The sequence below is a fragment of the Pleurodeles waltl genome, chromosome 5, assembly GCF_031143425.1.
Source record: "Pleurodeles waltl isolate 20211129_DDA chromosome 5, aPleWal1.hap1.20221129, whole genome shotgun sequence".
NCBI lineage: Eukaryota > Metazoa > Chordata > Amphibia > Caudata > Salamandridae > Pleurodeles > Pleurodeles waltl.
The window spans coordinates 1,746,334,854-1,746,357,225 of NC_090444.1; positions in this window are offsets into that span (position 1 = coordinate 1,746,334,854).

The window sequence follows — 22,372 nt, forward strand, 5'->3', positions numbered from 1 at the left end:
ACCCCGCACGCACAGCACACAGACCCTCAGGGAGAATTTGCTAAGAGGCTTTTAGACCGAGGCACGTCAAAAGTTGACCTGCCAGACGTCACTGGCCCCTGTGAACAAAGCTGGCGATTTTAGAGCCAGGCATTCTCTGAAGAGGCAGAAAAATCCAACTGCCTTTCACAGCTCTTTCCACAATGTGGTATTTTTAAGTCGCAGAAACTAAAGCAAACAAAAAACAGAGGGTCTTATTAACAACGCTATTTGCAATGTTTAGGCCGGACTTAAAAGTGCAACTGCAGAATAATTATGTCAGTTGACACGCGCAAACATTTTTACTCACTGAGGCCCATATTTATACTTTTTTAGCGCCGCATTTGCGCCGCTTTTTAATGCAAAAGCGGCGCAAACTTACAAAATACAATCGCGGCCCATATTTATACTTTTTTAGCAACGCATTTGTGTCGTTTTTTTACACAAAATTGGCGCAAACTTACAAAATACAATTGTATTGTATTGGGCCTTAATGCAGACAACAAGCACCTCTGTTTTTTAAACTTCATCGATTCATTCATTGAAACTGCTGTCACTAGGAGGCAATTCGTTTTCTAGATCCTGTTCCTAAGAATATCTCTGCCAGAAGGCACATCTAGATTCATGTGACCTTTTGGCACTAAAAAAGAAATTGTTTGGGGTGTGTGAGAATGTGTATATTTGAATGGCGTCTTAGGTGTGATTTAAAAATGTATGCATTTAACTTGTGTGCTTGGTAAATGTGTTGATATTTTTAATCAAACTAATAATGTGTTGACAAACTCTGTTTATGAGCTAAAATTAACCAATTAACACTATGATAATAGAATTGTGAATAGGACAATATCTTATATTTTCCGGGCATTTTACCCTTGAAAATGTGAGTACTGGGTTCAGACACTCACGTTTCAAGTGCCAGCTCATAAATGTAGCATCCCCAACATAAAGACAGGCAAAAACGCACAGACTGGATGAAAAGTCTGATTATAAAAGAAGTTTGAATAAAGCGGTTATGAGTAAGGATGAGTCAGTGGGAAGCAGACATCAAAAATCCATTGGCTGCCATTTGGAGTTTGTGGGGGAACACCAAAGTTCAAAAGACTCAAAGTTGTTTTAATTGACATAAAATATTTTTCAGATTTTTTTACTTGGTCGTTCTCCCTTTCAATATAGATAGATATGGTTTTTAAGAAACGTCTTTATATATATATATTTTTTTCAAATTGAGCAGTTTAACTACAGATGGAGTTTTATGTCAGATACATTTCTGCTGCAAGACTTTTCCTACCCTCATTAAGTTCGTTATTGAACAAAAAATTAAATCTCTTGTTTTATCTTGTAAGTATTTCGGGACAACAGTTCCCATTATCTCTATAACGTCTTAATTGCAATGATTTGTGAGCTCATTCACTTCTTGCTCTGAAGTGGTTGGTTGTCATATGTGTTTTATTTCTGAGGCTAGGAGGGGAGTTTCAATGATCCATAGATCTATTATCCATTGTTTGGGTCTGGTGGGCTGCCAAGTTCTACATTCTCAGAGAAGAAATGGTTAGACAAGCCTCGGATTGTTGGTTTTGTCCTTCCTTTCTGTTGTTATGAGGTGGTCTAGAGAGGGGCCTTATGTGTGAATGGGGGTTGCAAAATACTGAACAAGACTGAGAATGAGTACAAAAGCAATGAACTGAATTCTTGTTTGGCTACCCTTTGGAGGTTGAAGTCACAGAGCTAGAAAAATGTTGTTATTGTAGTTGAATAAGAATTCTGTGATGAGTTTGATCAGTTGTTCTGAAAATGTTATTTTCACCAGGTGAAGTGGTAGAGCTTATTAGGAGGCGAGACAATAATTTTATTTTCAAAACACATCAAAGATTTCACTGTGCTTCCTGCCACCTCCAGTAAGATCACCCTCTCGCAGGACCTTTGCAACAAGCACTTGGAATTCTGCAACAAAATCACCTCCTTATACAGCATGTTCATCCCTTAAATGCATCTTCTCATCATTGCAAATCAACTTCAGATCACGTCTGAAGAATGAACGCCGACCTCATGGCCTACCATCACTGTTGTCAAAGCACAGCTATCAGGCAGACCATGCACTCTGGTGCTGCATCCAACACTTAGCCCCCACTATACCTTCACCAAAGGATTCTTACCGATCATCAAAGCACTTACACCTTTTTTCAAGCCTCCACCGACTCAGCCACATATCCGGACACCTGGAAACATGCCACCGTCATGCCGCTGCTCAAGAAATCATTGGCTGACCCAGCCATGCTGTCCAACTACAGACCCTTCTCCCTCGTACCATACCTGGCAAAGGTCTTAGAATAATGAATCAACCAGCGCCACACTGACCACCTCAGCAATCACCAGCTCCTCAATGCCATGCTGTCCAGATTCAGGCCCATCCACAGTACAAAAACAGTACTAATTTCTGCAACAAAGGGCATCCGCGTGATCGTTGATGTAGGAGAAATGGCAGGCCTAATTTTCGTGGACGTTTCTGCAGCATTTGACAGGGTCTCACACCCCACCCCATCCTCATCAGGCTACTGCACAAGATTGGCATCCAAGGACCTGCTCTCCAATGGATCTGCTCCTTCTGAATGGATAGAACACGAGTTGTCAGCCTGGCAGCTTAATGCTCAGAAGTCTGCAACTTCATCTAAGGAGTGCCTCAAGGTTCAACACTCAGACCACCGTTTTCAAATCATAAATGATCCCTCTGGCCAATGTCATAATCCTCTCCTACGCCAATGACAAGCACATCATACTCTCATGTGGGGACACAACCCCCAACACAAAAAAGAAATTCACCGCCTGCATGACCAAAGTCACAAATTGGATGAAAGCCAACTGTAACAAGCTCAGCACAGACAAGAGAGCAATAGTGATAATCTTCAAGAACATCTAACAATGGGACTCCAACAGATGGTTGGCTGAACTCAGACCCTGATTCGCACCAAGAACCTCAGAATAATCGTCAACAGCAAAATGTACATGACTTCACAAGTCAAGGCCACCATGACATCCTGCTTACACACTCTGAAGATGCTGAGAAAGATCTTCAAATGGCTCCCAAGGAACACAAGAAAAACTGTCACTCATGGCCTAGTCTCCAGCTAGTTGAACTAGGGAAACACCCTCTGCACCAGGATCACAAAGCAACTCACTAGAAGACTACGAACCATCCAGAACGTGGCAGTCAGACTCATTCTCAACTTCCCGCACAAAACTCAATTACACCCCACCTCAGAGAGCTCCTCTAGCTCCTGATACACAAACAAGCTCATTTCAAACTCCTCACACACACATTCAAGGAACTACACAACTTAGGCCCCACCTACCTGGACGGTTGAATCTCCTTCTACCAATCACCCAGACTCCTCCAATCCACAGGGCTCCTACCAGCATACATTCCACACATACACAGAACCAGATCAAGAGGACGAGTGTTCTCTTACATCACTGCAAAAACATGGAATGGCCTCCTACTCCACATTAGAGTCTCCTCATATCTTCTTGAATTCTGCAAGAAGCTGAAGACCTGGCTTTTAAATTGACCAACCTGTCATAGGCAGGGCTAGGCACACGCACACTTTCTCAGCACCAGGATCTCCTCGGTCCCCTCCCCAGGGTAACAGTGCACTTTACAAATACACATAGCAATAACAAGAACAACAAAAGACATTAAAAAATATAAAATTGGTTAATTTTCTTTAGATTCACACATTTTGTCAAGTTTTCTCGAATCACTTTAACCCTGACTACTTTTCTCACTGTTTTTTCCAGGTAAATATTAGATTATTCAGGTGGGATAAACAGATTGAACACTGGGTAAGAGGATTCATTTAACCCGCTTTTGGAAAGGAAGAGATTAACCAGATTAATTTGAGGTGATTAGGTCCCCGCTGTTCACGTTATGTTGTACAGCTGATCTTCAGTTATAGAAGATGCATTTCAGAAAGGAGCAATTAGAGCTATTACGGGGGCTCCCTAGTGGTTTAAGTCTATCAAATTGTCTGTGTAGATACATTTCCCAGTGTATGGTGTTGCTATTTTCTAGATACCCTCAACTGTAGGGGTCTAGATGATTCCATCATGGGATTAGATTATGTGTCTGCATGTTTTTAAGGGATGTCACACTAGTGTTTATCTGCTCAAGGTTAGAATATAGCTGTCAAGTTTGAAGAGGGTATTGAGCTATGAGGAGAAAACATTTAGTTGCCTTTTATCTTCCAAGTAAGAAGTTATCCTTTCATATCGGTTACGGACTGAGACTTTGGTGGTTGACTCAACATCAGTGGGAAGCATCGCTACACTTTTGTGTGAGAGGTCGGGTCTAACTATACTTAGGGTTCCAGAAATAGGGTGAAGGCAGAAGGATATTTTCTAGGTTTTTGTTATGCCTAATGTGGAACTGAAGGTAAGGAGTTAGGGGCTTATAGCTCTGATTAGCAACTTAAGTTCTATGGGTCTGGTTAATAGGATATGATATTGGAATAGACTGTGCAAGAATTTATCTAAGATTAAAGGTTTGAGAGGCTGTAGCTGAGGAGGCCATATTTTGCTTGTAAGTAACACATTAGTCAATTCTATCAATATAGTCTTTCCTGAAATAGCATCTTTAGTAATAACTATCACTAATGTAGAACAGGTTCTACATAGTCTTCGAAATGTCTTTGGTATACAATATACTTTGTAAAAAAAGGAGACATGCATACATTTTAATGTCACTTGAGAAGAATACAACTGCTTATCCACTAACTGCCTTATAGTAAAACTAATATGTCAGAAGGGAGTCATGGAAACTGAAGCCAGCACTCTATACCCCTTGCACGTCGGTGACGTATGCCCTTCTCACTTTCAAACTGATAGCTTGCTCCATGTATCATCTGTAACCAAGTAATGTAAGCCATTGTAACCATACACTGCTGAGAACCGATACCTGCACGATATACTCAATGCACTTGAGTGATTGCTGGTGTGCGCCTTATAAATCTATGATCCTGTGCTCTACTAAATATGCCCTAATGCATTCAGTGTCCTGAACTCTGAAATCTGCACCCATTTGCACTCATCCATTTACATTTCCGACCTGCACAATTACCTATAATTAACACTACTATCACCACCCTTGCCCATAAAACTCTTGTTTCTCTGCTCACTGCAGAGAAAACTATAGTGACTGCTGCACCAACAATTGATCAACTTCAAGTTGTAGGTTATAGGTGGGTGGCAACAGGGTAAGTTCTTTCCAAACTCCTTTCTATACTATACAGTTTGCCAATCTTCAGCTCCTCGCTGTTCCTAAACCCAAGCATGATCTGATGATCTGTCTCTCTATTGCTCATTCTAGCCTCTTGCAACATCCTCTACTCAATATCAGAGTCATTCCTTCTTTACAACCTTTAAAATTGACCTCAAATCCAGTCACTGAAACTAACTCACCACCGTACTCTCTCTACCTCAAAACCCAATTTCGCTTTCTTACATCTTACAATTCTGCCAACTAACTGCATATTGTATAATGCACGCCACTTACACTAGGCAGACTCTAGTTTATTGATATATATCACTGTACATTTAACTTCCTGGCTCTCGGTAGCCACAATGTCTGATTTTGTCCTCACATACCATTGGGCTTGCTAACTGCAGTGCTTCTGGTAGTTTTGTGTGTGCTTCTTCCATCCTTTTGAGGTGTAGATAACTTGAGGAAGAATGCGCAGAAGCTGTTGGATTTGCAAGAAGTAGAACGTGTGATCTGGGAGCCCCATAATCTCACTCTTTATACCATGTCGCTCTGTTGCTAAAAAGGATGTAGGTCAATATAGGAAACGAATATGCATAAAATCGGTGTAGTTGATATTTACATTACCTGAGATCTTTTTACGATAGAAAAGAGCATGTTGCTTCCATAACCATTTTAAAGGCATAGGCACAGATGGTAAGTCCTTAAAATCCTTGCCTGTCATCACTACCTTGCCTTTTGATCTCAAAGGTTACCTCACTCGAAGGCATTTAACTCTTGACCATGGTAACCAAACAGCCCACATGCTGCCTTGTTAATGCTCGGAGAGGGCCTAGGTTACGACCATCTTCTTGCTAATGGCATACATTCTGTTCTGAATTCCCATTTTTTTTCATTTGGAATTGTTTTTGTATTCCCATTCACTCTTGATCACTCAATGTCATTTATTTTGTCTCTGTGAGATTTCATTCATTCAGCATTGTATGTTGTAGCAAATAATGGTGTTTCTTTTAACAAAATAGGCTTGAATTCTTTCACCTGTGTGTTTCTTAACTGTAATATTGATGTTGCTGAGCACGTGCCACGTGCAATGTTCTCATATGACGTTCTTGATGATTGTAGCGAGCTACAAAGGGGCAAGCCCTGGTCTCATCATGCAAGCCTGTGTACTCAATCGAACGTGATTGTGCTTTGAGGAGCCCAGCCAGAGCGCTCATAAAGACTGCTGCCACTCTTCTCACAGTTTAAAATCCAATTATTCAAAAAAGGAGGCTTCCTTCTCTCTGATTTCAATTGTTCCTATAATTTATGAGACACCCTAAGAATATGGTGCATGAACTATAAAACAATGATATGTCATAACTTATATGGGGCATATCTCCACTGACATGATGAACTACGCTTCATACTTATATTTCAACATAATACTTAAAAAGAAGTGAACATCCATCCAAGTTTTGTGCTATATATTCAGGTACGCAAGAAACAAGAAATAATAACTTATTTAGAGATACCGATATTTTATGTATTTGTTCACAACCTCTTAACATAAGCAGACATGTTTGATAAGATCCCTTGCATACAATTCCACAAGGCAGACATGCCATACCAATCGAAACTAACTGCAAACAACACATTTAGAACTTTTCGTGACCTTGGTTAGCAGTGTAGCACAAGGATCCTTTTTTCAAAAGTATCCAACTGAGCAGTCTAATTAAGCAAATTAAGGACATTGACCTAACCGACTAACAAATTCTGTAAAAAAAATGTACATACACCCACAGGTATTACAGAAAGAGGCTGAAAAAAGTTGCCAGTGGTGTCCATGAAAGCACATGAAGCACATGTATAAAAATGGATACATAATCTGGGATATGAACCAATTAATGGTGAATTGTATCATTCATTTCCCATACCAAAACATATGAAGTTAATTAAGATTTATTAAACATTATAACTAATCTTGAAGTTTCTGGATAAATGGATATTTGTGTTGTTTTTAAGACATGGTAAACAGCCACAAGGGATTGCTGTAGTTGTCAGTATCAATTCCCTCATCATACAGTTTGGTCTTTGGGGATTCTGTGTTGTCTGATACAAGAACTAAACTACATTTTAAGGAAACACAATCAGTATGTAGCCAGTAAGCTACTGAAGTGCCTGAAGTGATTCCCTAAGACTATGCACCTCAAATGTTGTAGAACGACAAAATGTAGGGCATCATCATTGAAGAAGGTCGTGAGTTCAGTCCTGCACATTTTATTTGCATTATTCACTAAGTAGTAAATATATAAGGACTCTGGTCATCTATATGAAGATGTTCTTCAGTCCCCCACCTGAGTTTCTAAGAGCTGTAATAAACACCTGGCCTCTGTTATTTATGTGATAAAGTACCCTTTGTTGTAAATTGTAGGGATATTGCAAGTCACTGAGGAGTTCCGTGACCATATCCAAGGAGAACCTGAATAGAGCAGCAGCTCCCTCATCCCTTCACACAGGGGCTGGGCTTTGTTGATTGGCTCTCCGAGTCCCAGTCAACCTGAGCCCTCCTCCCACACCTTCCCTGGCCCCCTAAGTTTGTGGAGGGAACCCCAAGACAGCCCAATGATCAAGGATTCCTAGGAGACCTAGGTAAGGAGCCCCAGACCTTTCTGGGAAATCTTAATACGTGTTCAAAAGTGTTTCCTACTGCTACCTGTGCCTGTTTACTGTAGACTCTCTGTGTTTCAGGCAGCTTTGCCTTTTAAAGTGCTGTTTTTTAGCTGTAACTGTTTGAAATTTCCCTCCTAGTTTGTGACAAAAGACTGCATAGAGCCCCCCTTCTTTTAAAAGTAAAAAAGGCTTCATACACCTCAGTGTATAACCAGAGTGTGCTTAGGAGACTGCTTAATCTGGTTCTGTGATTTAAATTGTGTTTAGAAACTGTCTGCATCACCGTTTTTTTGCCTTGAAAAAAGCCACAATTCTGAGTCCGCGACAAGCAGTATTTCAGTGCTTTTTTATAATCTCTCCCTTTCCTGGAAAGTAGACTCTCCTAGCTTGGAAGTGTGGATTCACCCTGTCTGTATCCATGGAGAATCTGAATAAAGCAGCAGCTCCCTCCTCCCTTCCCACTGGGGCTGGGGATTCAGTTAACGTGGCCTTTATATAGGTGTCTATTGGTTGTTGCATATGGTGTTGTGATAGGTTGTTGTGGCTGGTCTTTCTATTGGCTTAGGGATTAGGGTTGGGTTTGTCATTGGTACTAAGGTTGAGATTCCTATTTGCTCCTGGTTTTTAGGGTTGGGATTGTGATTGGTATTAGGGTTGACATTCCTATTGGGTCCTGGTTTTAGGGTTGGGGTTGTGATTGGTTGTCAGGATTAGGGGTGTCATTGGTGAATAGGGTCGAGTGTCCCCTCGGTTGTGCGATTTAGGGTTACAAATCTCATTGATTAGGGTTAGGACTAGGTTTCTATTGGCCTGTAGGGTTATTTAAGCCTAGGGCTCAGGGCGTCTCAGCCGGGGCGTAGCGGGTAAGGACGGAGAGGACAAGGGCAGTGGCCTGTTTGGGCCTGTTCGGACTGGTAGGGCTTATTGCCAGAAATGCTGCCCAATTTTCTAATTATTAGAAAGTAACCTACTCTCTACACACATATCAACATGCAAACACATTATCAGCAAAGACATCGAACTCCTGCATCACAAACTGACCTCATACAGATTGCAATGTCTCATAAACCAACATAAAACCCTACATACCACACCTGCACACATATCCACCACAACTACAACAGTAAAACACCTTAATTCTCACAGCAAACATAACTTTGTCCATTCCCACTTACATAACCTGCCATCGCTCACACAACACAAAACCACATTATACATTACTTTCAGCATCCAGATACACACTCCCTGTTCATAACAAATCAACAGGACTATCCTCTATTCGCTCCACATAGACCCTCTTTTATCATGACGATACATAAACCCATCCTTCCAACACACCATCTACAAACACAGTTCTCAAATCTTCACCAATTACACAGAACCATTAAATCCTCACACTCCACTCCACCACACATATTACCTCTTCAGTCATCACAACTAACACAAACTCCCCTGACACACACTCATCCCCTCTTACACACATCATACACTCATCTCCAAAACACATCAACACCCCCTGTAATACTCTAATACCACTCACAAGCACTAACTCACATACAAATCCTTCACAGAAAACCACTACATCAATATTCCCTCTCACTATTCCACAAAAACATTACAGACCACACACATCAGCACATCAAAATAACACAGACTTTCATTATACTTTCCGTCACACCCACTCCCACTCACATGACTACACAAAGAATACCAATTTTTACCCCTACATTCTCACTCTTCACAAACACCTACCACAAGCACCCCAACACAGTTACATTCATTCACTCACCTCACATCTACTGCACAATTTAGAGCCTTATATTATGATCCACATGCTCCTCCACCACCTCTAACCCATACTCCTTCCACACTTAACAGACACAATCAAAATAAACAACATGCCACTCTTAACAACTTCACATTCCCATGTCTATTACATAATAAAGCTACTCTACAAATAAAAGTACACTCTTCATGTCTCTCTTAGCCATCAGGTCCACCACCGACACACACAGACCCAACAAAACACAACTAACAGCCAACACAGATCTAGATACGATTAATTCTGTTCCAAAACTTTATGAGTGGCTACAGGAAGCTTTTGATATCCTAATACCACTCAGAAAAACTAAACAGGACAAAAGAAAAAGAAAACCTTGGAGAAACACAGAAGTTAAAAAGATAAAGCAACAAATCAGAAGGTTGCAGCGGACCTGGCTCAAAACAAACAACATTCAAGACAAACTGCAGGTACACAAACTTAACAGAATATACAAATCATCAATCGAAAAAGATTTTTAAAAAGGTACCACTCAGACAGAATTCAAAATGCTAAATCTGCAACCAAAGAATTTTATAAAATGCTCAATGAATTTTGAAAACCTAGCTGCATGGAAGGAAGTCATCCCACTACTCAAGATTTAACGAACAAACTTGCAACTCATTACACAACCAAGGCAGACACATTGGACTCCTATTGAAAACAGAAGAAAACCATCAGCACCAAACCCTTTCCTAAAATCCCCTATAAGAATAAATCAAATCAGCCTCTACAGTCCTTCAAACAAATATCACAAGGTGAATTTATGGATTTGATCACAGCAAGCAGGCCTTATGGTTGCCCTTCTGACCCTTGTCCACCACACATCTTCAAAAACATTCTTTTATCTACTTCTGCTGCCACACCTGTAAGAGGAATCATCAACAACTCTTTAACTACAGAAACTTTTCTTGAAGACCTGAAAAAGGCATACATATGTCATTATTAAAGAAAACAAACTTAGACTGGCAGGACCCCAACAACTACAGACCAATCACAAATTGACCTTTCCTGGGCAAACTGATAGAAAGAGCAGCATTTGCCTAGGTGTCACAATTCATTGAAGACAATTCCATACTTTCAGACTACCAAACTGGATTCCACCCAGGAAGCTGCACTGAATCGACACGCATAGCAATCTGTGATGATCTTAAAAACACAATCTACTGCAATGGAGTTACTGCACTACTTCTCTTGGACCTCTCGGTTGCCTTTGATACGATTGACCATGACACCCTAATTCAAAGACTCCACGAAGCCGGCATAGAATGGACTGCTCTCGACTGGATTATATCCTACCTTCAAAACAGAACTTATATTATGTATTCTCGCCCAAACCCTACCTCAGAAAAGCAGGGGTCCCCCAAAGATCAATCATCTCACCTTTGCTTTTCAACATTTACCTGATATCATTACCAGAACTGATCAGTGATTTTCAAATCACATGCTACAACTATGCAGGTGACACACAAATACCACTTAAATTGGAATGCCCCAAAGACATAGAAAACTCACAAATCTTCAGTTCCCTCAGAGCCATTGATCAGTGGATGACTTGGAGCCATCTCAAACTAAATGCCTCCAAAAAAGGAAAAACTCATATGTGGTGTCAGACTTTTCACCATTGGCGTGGTCTCCCTTAACTTTTTGCCTCTGTTCCCCAGGTTATTGATGTGTGCTGGACTCTGATTTTGCTGTTTTTATTACTCTGGGCACTTTACCACTGCTAACCAGTGCTAAAGTGCAAGTGCTCCTGCTTAAAATGTGTATGTAATTGGTTCTCCATGATTGGCATATTTATTTTACTGTTAAGTCCCTAGTAAAGTGCACCAGAGTTGCCTAGGGCCTGTAAATCAAATATTACTAGTGGGCATGCAGCACTGGTTGTGCCACCCACACAAGTAACCCTGTAATCAAGTCTCAGACCTGCCACTGCAGTTTCTGTGTGTGTATTTTTACACTGTAAATTCGACTTGGCAAGTGTACCCACTTGCCAGGCCTAAACCTTCCCTTTTCTTACATGTAAGGCACCCCTGATGTAGGCCCTAGGTAGCCCTAAGGGCAGGGTGCAGTGTATGGATAAGGTAGGACATTTAGGCCCTCATTCCGACCCTGGCGGCGCTTCCCGGGCCATTCTGACCGCAGCGGTAAAGCCGCGGTCAGAAAAGGGGAACCGGCGGTTTCCCGCCGGTTTTCCCCTGGCCCAGGGAATCCTCCATGGCGGCGCTGCTTGCAGCGCCGCCATGGGGATTCCGACCCCCTCTTACACTGCCAGGAAGAGGCTGGCGGGAACGGGTGTGGTGGGGCCACTGGCATGGGCAGTGCAGGGGCCCCCTAACAGGGCCCCACAAAGATTTTCACTGTCTGCTTAGCAGACAGTGAAAATCGCGACGGGAGCCACTGCACCCGTCGCACCCCTGCAAATCCGCTGGCTCCATTCGGAGCCGGCTTCCTCTTTGCAGGGGCTTTCCCGCTGGGCCGGCGGGCGATCTTTTGCAGATCGCCCGCCGGCCCAGCGGGAAAGTTGATATGACCCCCGCGGTCATTTGACCGCGGTGCGGTCTTTGGGCGGTTTCCGCCGCCCGCCGGGGTTGGAATGACCCCCTTAGTAATGTGGTTTATATGTCCTGACAGTGAAATACTGCCAAATTCGTTTTTCACTGTTGCAAGGCCTGTCTCTCTCATAGGATAATATGGGGGCTACCTTTAAATATGATTAAAGTGTAGATTCCCCTAGAGAGTAGATGGACATGTGGGGTTTGGGGTCCCTGAACTCACAATTTAAAAATACATCTTTTAGTAAAGTTGGTTTTGAGATTGTGTGTTTGAAAATGACACTTTTAGAAAGTGAGCATTTTCTTGCTTAAACCATTCTGTGACTCTGCCTTGTTTGTGGATTCCCTGTCTGGGTCAGTTTGACAGTTGGGTTGTTTTTCACCTCACACTAGACAGTTACACAAAGGGTGCTGGGGTGTAGCCTGCATTTCCTAATTAGCCATCTGTGCTAGGAGGGAGTGGGGCAGTGGTCACTCTCATCTGAAAGGACTGTGCCTGCCTCTGACAATGCAGACTCCAACCCCCTGGTGTGTGTCTGAGGCCTTGCCTGGTCAAGGCAGGATTTCACAAGTAGGTGTGAGTCCCCTTTGAAGAAAGGTGACTTCAAAGACTAAAATGGGTATAAGAAGGGCAACCAAATCTACAGACTTTAGAAACACTTCTGGAACCAATAGGAACCTCTGCCTGGAGAAGAGCTGAATAGCTGAGGAAGAAGAGCTGCCCTGCCTGTGACTGTGCTTTGTGGAGCTATCCTGCAGTTGCTGCTTCTGCCAGAGTAAGAGGGCAAAGACTGGACTTTGTGTGCCTTCCATCTTGAGAAGAAATCTCCAAGGGCTTGATCTAGAGCTTGCCTCCTGTTGTTTGAAGTCTCAGGGACAGCAAAGACTTCTCTCTGCCAGCACCTGGAGTCTCTGGAGAGACTCCTACTCTGCCCTGTGGTGCCCATCCAGTTCATGGGAGCCTGAAAGGAGAAGCTGGCAGCCTAAAGACAAGAAAATCCACGCACAGAGCGCCTTGCAGGGAAAAGATTGACGCAAATCCGATCTGCGGGTGAAAAAACGACGCGCCGCCGGCTCCGCAGCTGAGAAACGACGCTTGCAGGAAACGCGACCGGAAAATCGATGCACGGAGCAGGAGAAAGACACGCAGCATCGCTGACGGAGGCTGGGAGATCACAACCTGCGCTGCAGAATTTTCGGATCATCGTGTGGCTGGATTTTTGACTCAAGTACCGCCGTGCAGAGTTATTTTTGACGCACACCCGCCCGTGCAGGGTTATTTTTGACGCACACCAGGTACATTTTCACTTTAGCAGCGCTAGTGTGTTTTTAAAACTACTTAAAGACTCTTTTTGATTTTTAATTGATAACTTGACTTGTGTATGGTGGATTTTTGTCGTTTTGGTCTTGTTTTGTTTAGATAAATATTTCCTATTTTTCTAAACTGGTGTTGTGTCATTTTGTAGTGTTTTCATTAAGTTACTGTGTGTGTTGGTACAAATACTTTACACCTAGCACTCTGAAGTTAAGCCTACTGCTCTACCAAGCTACCAAGGGGTAAGAAGGGATTAGCTGAGGGTGATTCTCTTTTACCCTGACTAGAGTGAGGGTCCTTGCTTGAACAGGGGGTAACCTGACTGTCAACCAAAGACCCCATTTCTAACATTGGTGATCAGCGGATGGGATTTGGACTTGTATTTGTACTTGACATACAGTAATTAAGTGTACACTACTGTTTGAGTTCAGACCACTACGTGACCACATACTACTATTCTTGTGATTTTTGTTTTTTTTTCTATTTGGACTGTTTTTGCTCTGCATTCAGTTTCTTTTTTCGCTGATCCTGTGATTGACTTTTCTGGAACTTCATTTGAGAACTTGCTTTTCTGTTTTTTGAACTTTGCACTTTTTTTAACCTCTCATCATGTCTCAGTCTGGAGATGCCCTAGCTGGAGCTGCTTTTGATTTGGAGAAATTGGAGAGCTACACAGTGGCTCAGTTGAAGCAGTTTTGTAGTAATGTTGGCTGTCCCACTAAGAGCTCATACAGGAAGGATGAGCTGCAAAAGGCGCTGAGGGCCTGGGTGACAGCCAAAGCAGCTGAGGGGCACACAGATGAGGAGCCAGAGGGGGAGGAGGAGTTGCAAGTCACTCACACTGATGTAGTGGGTGGGCCTGTTATGTCCCAGGAGAGAGTCTCCAGTGCAGGTAGCAGTGTGTCCTCCAAGGGTCTGACACCTGAAGAGTTACAGGACAGACAGGCAGAGAGGGAGTACCAATTGGAGCTGAAAAAGATCAGTCTAGAGATGGAACAGAGAAGGCTGGCCATTGAGGAAAGGAAGTTAGCAATGGCTCATGAGCTCAGTTTAAAAGAGATAGATCAGAGGAGTCAGTCCAGTAGGGATGGTGGCAGCAATCCTACAGTGCAGCCTGAGAGAAGGGTACACATCCCAAAAGACCTTGTGAGGGATTATAAGAGGGAGGATGATATCTACTTGTGGTTCAAAGGTTATGAGTCAGCTCTCCACATGAACCTGCTCCCTGAAGCTCATTGGCGGGCAGCCCTGTGGAAGCATTTTGAGACAGAGGGGAGGGACACACTGACAGCCTTAGGGGATGCTCAGGGTCTCACCTACCCTGTCATGAAGGAGGCCTTACTCACCTGGTATGGTCTCACCCCTGAGCAGTACAAGGAGAAGTTTAGATCCTACAAGAGAAAGGAATCCCAAACATGGTTGGAATGTGTTGATTATTTTTGCAGGTCACTGGATGGTTGGGTGAAGGGCAGTAAGGTAAACACGTATGAGGGGCTTTACAATTTAATTGCTTGGGAGCACTTGTACAGTTTATGTTTTCCAGAGCTGCGCCAGCACCTCATTGACAGCAAGCTGACTGACCCCAGGAAGCTTGCGCAGGAAGCGGACCGCTGGGAGAGCACAAGGGTCCAAAAGAGGTATGAGGGAGACCACGGCAAGGATGGGCAGGGTCCCTCTCAGAAGAAAGGGGGGATAAGGGCAAACAGGGGGAGTTCTCTAAAGGGCCCCAAACTGATTCCCAGGGCAAGGACTCCCAACCCCCCAGTGAAAAGAAGCCATGGTTGTCCAAAGGGAAGCCAGTGGCAGGTGGTCCCCCACATAAGTGTTATGCATGTGACCAGGTGGGTCATGTGAGGAAGGACCCCAAATGCCCCAAAAGTACACCGGCACCCACTGGTGCACCGTCCCAGGGTTTGGCCAGTGTAGCGCTTGGGGAGGAGTTGGTTTCAGGTGGGTGGGAACCAGCAGAAATGACCCTTGTCTCACTAGGGGACAATGAGATGGTCCAGAGAAACCTAGTGCCTGATAACACTAAGAAGTACAGGCAATGGGTGACCATCAATGGACAGAGGGTGGAGGCTCTGAGAGACACAGGAGCCAGTGTGACTACAGTGAGGAGTCACCTGGTGTCTGAAGAGCAGATTGATCCCCGGGTACTTCACCAAGTAGTTGTGATAGGCAACTCTGAGCACCTCAGCAGAGTGGCGCAGGTTCCCTTTGAATGGGGGGGGCGGGTGCGGGGGTCTCAGGTTCCTGGAAAGTAGCTGTGAGCCCAACCATGCCTGTTGATTGTTTGCTAGGCAACGACCTGGAGGATTCCCCTTGGAAGGAGGTCGAACACAGGTCTCACTTGGAGATCTTGGGTCGGCCTGGGTGGGTATGCGTATCCACCCGGTCTATGGCAGCCAATCAGGGTAGTCAAGAGCCCCTGGAGCCTGAAACAGTGGCCCAGGGGACCGCCAAGAAGAGGAAGGGCAGGGGGCGCGGGAAACCGTCCCCAGAGGTTCCCACGGTCCGGGAGGAGGCGGAGCCTGAGGGTGACGCCCCGGAACCTACAGGGGAGCAGGTGGCTGAACTGGGGGATGTCCCTGAGCTGTCACAGTGGCAGCAAGAAGGCGGACCCACCAGGGAAGCATTCTGCACAGTGCAGCAGGAGTGCCCTACTTTTGAGGGGCTGCGGCAGCAGGCTGCAGCCCAGGCGGCTGGCGAGGCACCAGGTACTCACCTGATATATTGGGAGGATGGCCTCCTGTATAGTGAGCCTAAGGTTCCTGAGCCTGGGTCAGCTCGTATGCTGGTGGTACCCCAGTGCTTCAGGGCCTTCCTACTGGGTTTGGTACATGATGTGCCTTTGGCAGGACATCTGGGGCAGGACAAGACCTATAAGAGGCTTGTCTCCCACTTTTACTGGCCCTTGATGCACAAGCAGTCAGCTGCTTATTGTAGGTCTTGTCAGACTTGTCAGGCAAGTGGCAAGAGTGGGGGGAAATGCAAAGCTCCCCTCCAACCTTTACCTATAGTCAGTACCCCCTTTGAACGGGTAGGAATTGACATTGTGGGGCCTCTGGACCCCAAGACAGCCATGGGCAACAGGTTCATCCTGGTCTTGGTGGACCATGCCACACGGTACCCAGAAGCCATTCCTCTAAGGACGGTCACTGCCCTGTGGTGGGATGTGCCTTGATGGGAGTTTTTACCCGCATGGGGTTCCCCAAGGAAGTGGTATCTGATAGAGGTACAAACTTCATATCCACTTATATAAAGTCTCTGTGGAAGGTGTGTAGGGTAACCTGCAAGTTCACCACACCTTACCACCCCCAAAGTAATGGTCTGGTTGAGAGATTCAACCGCACCTTGAAAGGTATGATTCAGGGCCTGTCAGAGCCCGTGAGGCGTAAGTGGGACGTCCTTTTGCCATGCCTTCTGTTCGCTTACAGGGAGGTGCCTCAAAAGGGACTTGGCTTTAGCCCCTTTGAGCTCATCTATGGCCACCCTGTGAGGGGACCACTCAGTCTGGTGAAGGAGGCTTTGGAGAAAGCTCCTAGTAAACCACCCCAGGATGTATTTAGCTACATGCTGGCACTAAGAAACCAGACTGCCCGCTTCAGGAGTCTCGCTCAGGAGAACCTGGAAGCAAGCCAGAAGGATATGAAATGGTGGTACAACCAGAATGCCACTCTGGTTGAGTTTCAGCCTGGACAAAAAGTGTGGGTCATGGCACCAGTGGAGCCTACGGCTCTCCAAGATAAGTGGACTGGGCCTTTTGAGGAGGTGGAAAGAAAGAGCGAGGTCACCTATCTGGTAGACTTGCAATCCCCCAGGAACCCTTTGAGGGTCCTACATGTCAACCGCCTCAAACCACACTTTGAGAGAACTGAGCTATCCATGCTCCTAGCGACAGATGACGGGGTGGAGGAAGAGAGTGAGCCTCTTCCTGACCTCCTGTCTGCAGGAGAGAAAGATGGGTCTGTGGAGGGAGTGATCCTCTCCCCTTCCCTGACTGAGGAACAGCAGAGGGACTGTCGCCACGTGTTGGGACAGTTCGCCTCGCTGTTTTCCCTGATCCCAGGAGTCACACACCTGTGCACACATGATGTGGACACTGGGGACAGTACACCTGTTAAACATAAGGTTTACAGGGTGACTGACAGGGTCAGGGCTTGCATTAAGGAGGAAGTCTTCAAAATGTTAACCCTAGGGGTTATTGAGCACTCCAGCAGTCCTTGGGCCAGCCCTTTGGTATTGGTCCCAAAGGCTGCTGCTCCTGGTGTCACTCCGGAACTTAGGTTCTGTGTGGGCTACCGGGGTCTCAATGCGGTCAGCAAGACTGACGCACACCCCATCCCCCGAGCTGATGAGCTCATTGATTGGTTAGGAGCTGCCAAGTACCTCAGTACGTTTGATTTAACATCTGGGTACTGGCAGATTGCCTTAACTGAGGGGGCAAAGGAGAGGTCAGCATTCTCTACCCCGGATGGGTACTTCCACTTCAACGTGATGCCCTTTGGGATGAAGAATGCCCCTGCCACCTTTCAGAGGTTGGTCAACCAGGTGTTGGCAGAACTGGATGAGTTCAGTGCCGCCTACCTGGATGACATTGCTGTGTTTAGTTCCACATGGGAGGAACACCTACAACACCTCTGGAGATTGTTAGAGGCCCTGCAGAAGGCAGGCCTCACTATTAAGGCGAGCAAGTGCCAAATAGGGCAGGGTTCTGTGGTGTATTTAGGACACCAAGAGGGGAGTGGCCAGGTGGCACCCCTACAGCCTAAGATTGACACCATTCTGGCTTGGGAGCCTCCCAAGACCCAGACTGAAGTGAGAGCCTTTTTAGGTCTCACAGGATATTACAGGAGGTTTGTTAAGGGATATGGTACGATTGTTACCCCCTGAACTGAGTTGACTTCTAAGAAGCAACCCAAGAAAGTGATCTGGACAGAGGATTGCCAGAAAGCTTTTGATGCCCTGAAGGCTGCCATGTGCACAGCACCTGTGCTGAAGGCCCCTGACTACTCCAAGGAGTTTGTTGTGCAAACAGACGCCTCAGAGCATGGTATTGGAGCAGTACTCTCACAGCTTAATGAAGAGGGCCTAGATCAACCCGTAGCCTTCATTAGCAGGAGGTTACTACCCAGGGAACGTAGGTGGAGTGCCATAGAACGCAAAGCGTTTGCTGTGGTCTGGGCACTGAAGAAGCTAAGACCCTACTTGTTTGGGACTCACTTCTGAGTTCAGACCGACCACAGGCCCCTCAGATGGTTAATGCAGATGAGGGGTGAGAGTCCAAAACTGTTGAGGTGGTCCATTTCCCTACAGGGGATGGACTTTACGGTGGAACACCGTCCTGGTACAGAGCACGCCAATGCTGATGGTCTGTCCAGGTTCTTCCGCCTTAGTGATGAGAACTCCCATGAGGTTGGGTAGTTGCTCCACACTTTTAGCTGGGGGGGACACGTGTTAGACTTTTCATCCTTGGATTGGTCTCCCTTAACTTTTTGCCTCTGTTCCCCAGGTAATTGATGTGTGCTGGACTCTGATTTTGCTGTTTTTATTACTCTGGGCACTTTACCACTGCTAACCAGTGCTAAAGTGCAAGTGCTCATGTTTAAAATGTGTATGTAATTGGTTCTCCGTGATTGGCATATTTGTTTTACTGTTAAGTCCCTAGTAAAGTGCACCAGAGGTGCCCAGGGCCTGTAAATCAAATGTTACTAGTGGGCCTGCAGCACTGGTTGTGCCACCCACACAAGTAACCCTTTAATCATGTCTCAGACCTGCCACTGCAGTGTCTGTGTGTGTATTTCTACACTGTAAATTCGACTTGGCAAGTGTACCCACTTGCCAGGCCTAAACCTTCCCTTTTCTTACATGTAAGGCACCCCTGAGGTAGGCCCTAGGTAGCCCCAAGGGCAGGGTGCAGTGTATGGATAAGGTAGGACATATAGTAATGTGGTTTATATGTCCTGACAGTGAAATACTGCCAATTTCATTTTTTTACTGTTGCAAGGCCTGTCTCTCTCATAGGATAATATGGGGGCTACCTTTAAATATGATTAAAGTGTAGATTCCCCTAGAGAGTAGATGGACATGTGGGGTTTGGGGTCCCTGAACTCACAATTTAAAAATACGTCTTTTAGTAAAGTTGGTTTTGAGATTGTGTGTTTGAAAATGACACTTTTAGAAAGTGAGCATTTTTTTGCTTAAACCATTCTGTGACTCTGCCTTGTTTGTGGATTCCCTGTCTGGGTCAGTTTGACAGTTGGGTTGTTTTTCACCTCACACTAGACAGTGACAAAAAGGGAGCTGGGGTGTAGCCTGCATTTCCCAATTAGCCATCTCTGCTAGGAGGGAGAGGTGGAATGGTCACTCTCATCTGAAAGGACTGTGCCTGCCTCTGACAATGCAGACTCCAACCTCCTGGTGTGTGTCTGAGGCCTTGCCTGGGCCACGCAGGATTTCACAAGTAGGTGTGAGTCCCCTTTGAAGAAAGGTGACTTCAGAGACTAAAATCGGTATAAGAAGTGCACCCAAATCTACAGACTTTAGAAACACTTCTGGAACCAAGAGGAACCTCTGCCTGGAGAAGAGCTGAATAGCTGAGGAAGAAGAGCTGCCCTGCCTGTGACTGTGCTTTGTGGAGCTATCCTGCAGTTGCTGCTTCTGCCAGAGTAAGACTAGAGCTTGCCTCCTGTTGTTTGAAGTCTCAGGGACAGCAATGACTTCTCACTGCCAGCACCTGGAGTCTCTGGAGAGACTCCTACTCTGCCCTGTGGTGCCCATCCAGTTCCTGGGACCCTGAAAGGAGAAGCTGGCAGCCTAAAGACAAGAAAATCCATGCACAGAGCGCCGTGCGGTGAAAAGATTGATGCAAATCCGATCTGCGGCTGAAAAAACGACGTGCCGCCGGCTCCGCAGCTGAGAAACGATGATCGCAGGAAACGCGTCCGAAAAATCGACGCACGGAGCAGGAGAAATGATGCGCAGCATCGCTGATGGAGGCTGGGAGATCACAACCTGCGCTGCGGGATTTTCGGATCATCGTGCAGCTGGATTTTTGACTCAAGTACCGCCGTGCGGAGTTATTTTTTACGCACAGCCGCCCGTACAGGGTTATTTTTGATGCACACCAGGTACATTTTCACTCTACCAACGCTAGTGTGTTTTTAAAACTACTTAAAGACTCTTTTTGATTTTTAATTGATAACTTGTGTATGGTGGATTTTTGTTGTTTTGGTCTTGTTTTGTTTAGATAAATATTTCCTATTTTTCTAAACTGGTGTTGTGTCATTTTGTAGTGTTTTCAATAAGTTACTGTGTGTGTTGGTACAAATACTTTACACCTAGCACTCTGAAGTTAAGCCTACTGCTCTGCCAAGCTACCAAGGAGGTAAGCAAGGGTTAGCTGAGGGTGATTCTCTTTTACCCTGACTAGAGTGAGGGCCCTTGCTTGAACAGTGGGTAACCTGACTGTCAACCAAAGACCCCATTTCTAACATGTGGTGACTGGAAAAACTATGACCCACTGTGCGCCTGGTCCGACTATCTCGGACCACCTCCTCAATTTTCTGAGGAAAATAAAAACCTTGGAATTACCATGGACTCCAAGTTAACAATGATTGCCCAACTGGACAAAGTAGCACGAACAAGCATTCTCACCTTGAAGACTCTGCGACGCATCTCCCCCCACCTCGGATTTCAACACAAGGTGCAGGCTACTATCTCTCTTGTACTATCCAAACTAAATTATGCCAATAGGCTCTACCATGGATCAACTCTATCTACTATGAAAAAACTACAACTTATTCAGAACTCCATTGCATGTAAAGCCACAAGACCACATCTCCCCTGCCTTGAGAGAACTACACTGGTTACCTATTGCCAGAAGATCCTCCTTCAAGCTGCTTTGTATCACCCACAAAGCTATACATTGAACAGGACCACTTTTTATCAGAAACAAAATGACCAAACACATTCAACAAAGAAACCTCCGCTCAAGATTGGCACCCCACCTTAGAACACCATCATACAAGAAAAACCCTATAGGTGGTACATCCTTCTCAGTTCAAGCAGCCAAACTAAGGAATACATTACCCCCAAATATAAGATCCACGGATAACTATCTTGTCTTCAGAAGACTACTTAAGGGTTGGCTCTTTCCTTCATAACCACCATATTCAAACAGCAATGGACTGCATATGCCTGTGTTGATAAATATTTCTTAACTGATTATGTGTATATTCTAGATATGTATAATTCTTTAAGAAATATGCATCGCTACTATGTCATAACAATAAATTAAACACATACTCTTTAAACCTGTTTAACAAATATCTATTTACTAACAATTATATATATATACATGCATATATATGTGTGTGTATATGTGTGTGTGTATGCATGTGTGTATGTATGTGTGTGTGTTTATATACATATATATGTGTATGTTATTCTATGCTTAACATGTTCATAGGTCATTGCATAAGTCCTAGATAAGTAGTTATATTAGATACTTATGAATCTCTGCTCTCGTTTTTGTATCACACTACTCAAATGTTTTATTATCATAAGCATTTCATTATTCAAAAATTGAGGAAAGAAATAAATGTTAGAAAAGTGCACTTATTAATTAAGTTCAAATATTACAAATATTGAAAGTCTGTGTTTATACAATACTACTTTTCTTCTCATATTATTATGCCCATTATTATATTCCTTGAACATATATTCCCTTACTATGTACTTACATATCTATTTATTTATTA